The sequence below is a fragment of the Bos mutus genome, chromosome 5 (assembly GCF_027580195.1).
Source record: "Bos mutus isolate GX-2022 chromosome 5, NWIPB_WYAK_1.1, whole genome shotgun sequence".
NCBI lineage: Eukaryota > Metazoa > Chordata > Mammalia > Artiodactyla > Bovidae > Bos > Bos mutus.
The window spans coordinates 99,373,366-99,379,333 of NC_091621.1; positions in this window are offsets into that span (position 1 = coordinate 99,373,366).

Genomic DNA, 5,968 nt, shown 5'->3' on the forward strand with positions numbered 1-5,968 from the left:
TTTATAAGAATTTGCTTTATGGATCTTCCTATGCCATTCAGGTTTTTTTTAGCTCTTTAACTTTTTTTTTGCATTGATGTATGGCTGATTAACGGAGAAGGCAATGGCACTCAACTCCAGTACTCTTGCCTGGAAATCCCACGGACGGAGGAGCCTGGTAGGCTCCAGTCCATGGGGTCACTAAGAGTCGGACACGACTGAGCGACTTAACTTTCACTTTTCACTTTCATGCATTGGAGAAGGAAATGGCAACCCACTCCAGTGTTCTTGCCTGGAGAATCCCAGGGACAGAGGGGCCTAGTGGGCTGCCGTCTATGGGGTCACACAGAGTCGGACACGACTGAAGTGACTTAGCAGCAGCAGCAGCATGGCTGATTAACAAATGATGTCATGATAGTTACAGGTGATCAGTGAAGGGACTCAGCCATACATACACATGTATCCATTTTCCCCCAAACTCCCCTCCCATCCAGGTTGCCATATCACCTTGAGCAGACCATGTGCTATACAGTAGGTCCCTGTTGGTTATCCATTTTAAATATAGCAGTGTGGACATGTCCATCCCAAACTCCACCCCTTCCCCCTGCCCTTTGCCCAGCAATCATAAGTTCATTCTCTAAGTCTGTGGGTCTCTTTCCGTTTTGTAAATTTATTTGTATAATTTCCTTTTAGACTGCTCGAATATGGGATGTCACGTGATATTTCTTCTTCTCTGTCTGACTTACTTCACTCAGTGTGACAGTGTCTGGGTCCAGCCATGTTGCTACAAATGGCACTATGTCATTCGTTTTAATGGATGAGTAATATTCCATCGTATATATGTACCACATTCTTCTTTATCCATTCCTCTCTGGATGGACATTTAGGTTGCTTCCATGTCTTGCATGCTGTTTAGTTTTAAAAAGTTGATGATCACTGTATCTTCAAAGTTGTTGTTTATTTTTGCTGTAAGTTTCCTTCTTTGTTCTATTTAATATGCGGCCAAGTCGCTTCAGTCGTGTCCGACTCTGTGCGACCCCATGGACTGCAGCCTACCAGGCTTCTCTGTCCATGGGATTCTCCAGGCAAGAACACTGGAGTGGGTTGCCATTTCCTTCTCCAATGCATGAAAGTGGAAAGTGAAAGTGAAGTCACTCAGTCGTGTCTGACTCTTAGCGACCCCATGGACTGCAGCCCACCAGGCTCCTCCATCCATGGGATTTTCCGGGCAACAGTACTGGAGTGGGGTGCCATTGCCTTCTCCTCTATTTAATATACTTAGTCCTAAATATTGTTCAATCTGATATTAACACTGCCATCTGCATTTTTTTGTTGTTACTAGCATTTGCCTTTTCCATCCTGTTATTTTTAAATTTCAAACACTTTGTGTGGTGTATGTGTTTTGAAAACAGACCATAGCTGCATTAAAACGTATGTAATCCAGTCTGAGAATCCTGGCCTTATGGTTCTGTTTGCCTTCACGGTAATAAATAGATACTTGACTTTTTTTTCCTTTCTTTTTCACTTCCCTTGCTTTTGACACAATCATAATATTTTTAAAATATCGGTTTTATTTTACACAAGTAGCACATACACATTAAAAGATCATTTTAAAAGGGTGTAGAATAAAAATATTCTGATTCCCTGCCCTCACTAGAGGAAACCCCAGTCTTGGGTGGCTGTGTGCTCTCATTGTCTCCCCTTGTATTTATAAACCTGAGCTTAGATTGCCTACTTCCCTCCAGGCTCCCCACCTAAAAAATGTGATTCTACTCAACAGATTGTTCTATAACAGCCTTTCTTTTTTATGGCCATATAGTATTCCACAGGGTGGAGTACACACATCCACACCTCTCCCTACCGCAGACTTAGGGAACACACTGTTGCCTCCATGTGGTTTCTGTTTCTGAAAGAACAAATAATGTTGCAATAAACATTTATATACCTATCTTTTTGGTCATGTTTCTCAAATATTTTTAGAAACAAAATGTTGTCTAAAAAACTACTTCCCACCAAAATAGTGTAAGAGTACTTGCTCAAGAGAAAGAAAAAACAAGCCACAGACTGGGAGAAATTATTTGAAAGAGACATATTTGATAGTGGACCATTATCCAAACGGTTCACATAACTATTATAACAATAATAAGAAAGTGAATAATAATAAGAAGAAAATGAATAACCCAAGGACTGCAAGGAGCTCAAACCAGTCAATCTTAAAGGAAATCAGTCCTGAATATTCACTGAAAGGACTGATGCTGAAGCTGAAACTCCAATACTTTGGCCACCCGATGCATAGAATTGACTCCTTGGAAAAGACCCTGATGCTGGGAAAGATTGAAGGCAGGAGGAGAAGGGGACAACAGAGGATGAGACGGTTGAATGGCATCATTGACTTGATTGACATGAGTTTGAGAAAGCTCTGGGAGTTGGTGATGGACAAGGAAGCCTGGCATGCTGCAGTCCATGGGGTCACAGAGTCGGACATGACTGAGTGACTGAACTGAATTGAATTGAAAAACGAGCAAAAGAGGTGAACAGATATCTCTCATCAAAAAGTGTACAGATGGCAAATAAACATACTAAAAGACGTTCCACATCAAATGTAATTAGGGAATTACAAATTAAAACAATGAGATTCCACTACACACTGATTAAAATGGTGAAAATCCATAATACCAACATCGCCACATGCTGGCAAGGACGTGGAACAGCAGGAACTCTCATTTATTGCTCTTGGGCATGCAGTATGGTACAGTCATTTTGGAAGACAAGTTGGCAGTTTCTTATAGAACTAAATGTACTCTTACCATATGATCCAGCAGTCATGCTCCTTGGTATCTACCTAGAGAAACTGAAAACTTATGTTCACCAAAAACCTGCACATGGATGTTTATAACAGCTTTATTCCTAATTGCCAAAGCCTGGAAGCAACCAAGATGTTGTTCAGTAGGTGAATGGATAATAAACTGATACATCCAATTGTGACATGCAAAAGAAATATTATTTAGTGCTAAAAGAGATTGAGCTACTAAGCCATGAAATGACTTGGAGGAAATTTAAATGGATATTGCAAAGTGAAAGAAAGCTAATCTGAAGGGGACGACAGAGGATGAGATGGTTGGATGGCATCACTAACTCGATGGACATGAGTTTGAGCAAGCTCCGGGATTGGTGATGGACAGGGAAGCCTAGCGTACTGCAGTCCATGGGGTCACAGAGTCAGACACGACTGAGCAACTGAACTGAATTCAACTGAACTGAAGAGGCTACACACTGTGGTTCCAACTATATGACACGCTGGAGAAGGCAAAAATATGAATGCAGTAAAAGGATCAGTTGCTGCCTAGAGTTAGGAGGCAGGGAGAGATGAATAGGCAGAGCATGGAGAATTTTTTGAGCAATGCAAGTACTCTGTATGATTCCATAATGGGGACACGTGTCATTCCATCTTTTTCCAAACTGGTAGAATGTTCAACACCAAGATGTGTGTTAGTTGCTCAATCATGTCCAGCTCTTTTCAACCCCATGGACTGTAGATGAACTTTGGATGATAACGATGCATGGGTGTAGGTTCATCGATTTTAACAAACGTACTCTGGTGAACCAGAGATGTGGCTAGTGGGGGCCGTTGTGCATATGTGGGATAGGGAATATATCAGAAATCTCTGTACTTCCTGCTCAGGTTTGTTGTGAACTTAAAATTTCTTGAAGAAAATTGTTGTTGTGGTTTAGTTGCTAAGTTGTGTCTGACTCTTTGCCACTTCATGAACTGTAGCTTGCCAGGCTCCTCTGTCCATGGGTTTTCCCAGACAAGAATACTGGAGTGGGCTGCCGCCATTTCCTTCTCCAGGGGATCTTCCCAACTCAGGGATCGAACCCATGTCTCCTGCATTGGCTGGCGGATTCCTTACCACCGGGCCACCAGGGATACCCTCTCTAAAAAGTAAAGTTTATTAAGAAAATATCATGAGACAACACCATGAGGGCCCAAGGGCCTTGTCATTTCTGTGCATTGTGGGGCTCTTTCAGCAGCCTTTTTGCTCTGGAGCTCCCTGTAGGCTGGTGGATGTTTATCCAGGTCTGGAAACCCTAATGGCTCCTGTTCAGCTCTGCTCCTCCCTCCCTGTTGTGCTGCCACACCCCAGTAAGTCCTTTGCATGTCTCCTTCCATCTCAGGGACAGCTGCCTGGAGATCTTGGTCATGACAACTCCTCGGTGGTCCCTTACTCATGTGTATAGCTCTGGGCTGGGTTCTCAGGGGCAGACAGGTGAGGAAGACATGGTCCTACCTACAATGTATCTCAAGACATCAGTGAGTGAGAACCCACACCCTTAATATTTAGCTCCGAAAGAGATAAAATGTTTACTCTGATAGTTCAGTTGGTGAAGAATCTGCCTGCAATGCAGGAGACCCTGGGTTGATTCCTGGGTTGGGATGATCCACTGGAGTAGGGATAGGTTACTCATTCTGGTATTCTAGGGCTTCCCTTGTGGCTCAGCTGGTAAAGAATCTGCCTGCAATGTGGGAAGATCTGGGTTTGATCCCTGGGTTGGGAAGATCCCCTGGAGAAGGGAAAGGCTACCCACTCCAGTGTTCTGGCATGGAGAATTCCATGGACTGTATAGTCCATAGGGTCGCAAGAGTCAGACACGACTGAGAGACTTTCACTTACTTACACTTAAAGAAGTAAAAACATTTTTTCTGCCTGGCTCTGGCTCAGTATCCCCTGCCCCACCCCACCACCAAACCTGCTCATTTGTAATTTTTTTCTGTCTTGCCAAGCAACATGGATCATTTTGCATTCACAGGTGGACATTCTGGTGAGAGACCTTGCTTTTGAGGGTAGGTTCTAAACTCCAGGGCTTCCCTGGTGGCTCAGACAGTAAAGAACCCGCCTCCAATGCAGGAGACCCAGGTTCAATCCTTGGGTTGGGAAGATCCCCTGGAGAAGGAATTGGCAACTCACTCCAGTATTCTTGCTTGGAGAATTCCATGGACAGAGGAGCCTGGTAGGCTAGAGTTCATGGGAGCTCTATGATGGGATCTCAAAGAGTCAGACACAATTGAATGACTGGCTTTTTTTTTTTCTAAGCTACAGGGCCAAGGTTTGAATCCTGCCTCTGCCACCCACTGGCTGGTTCACCTGGAGTGAGTTATATAACCTCTCTGTGCTTTAGTTTCCCCATATACAAAAAAGAATATGATAAAGGTAGTATTTGTCTGAAGGAGTTGTGATCCCCTAAATCAATGGAGCAGGGCCTGGCAGGCATAAGCTCTTAATAACACTCATCTAGGGCTTCCCTGGTGGCTCAGTGGTAAAGAATCTGCCTACCAATTCAGGAGACATGGGTTCAATCCTTGGTCTGGGAAGGTCTCACATGCCTTGGGGCACCGTAGCCTGTGCTCTAGAACCTGGAGTTGCATCTACGGAGCCCATGGGCAGCAACTGAAACCCACGTTCTCTAGAGCTAGTGCTCTGAAACAAGAGAGGCCACCGTAACGAGAAGCCCATGCACTGCAACTAGAGAAAAGGCCAAGCAGCAATGAAGATTCAGAACAGCTAAAAATAAAAATAAATAAACAAAAAATTTTTAAAAATCCACAACAACAAAATAATTCTTATCTATTTTATGAGGAATTCAGTCTCTTTCTTCTGTCTCCACTCTTATTAGAGACTAAACACAAGATGCCCAGTTAGATTTGAATTTTGGATTACAAGGAATCCCTTTTTTCAGCTTAAGTGTGTCCTTTATATTTCTCTCCCCCAGCCCATCTTTCTCCTTCCCTCACTCTCTTCTGGCTTGCCCTGGGAGTACCACTTGCTTCTCATTCTGTTACAACCAGCATCTTAGGTCTGATCAAAACTGCCCTTAGCTCACTGTGGTAGACAGAAGGCCCTTCTGTTGAACTGAGTCCATCCTCCTTAGGGTGACTGTTCTTTCAAACGGCACCCCTGCCCATCCACCTAAACACTTATATACACATTAA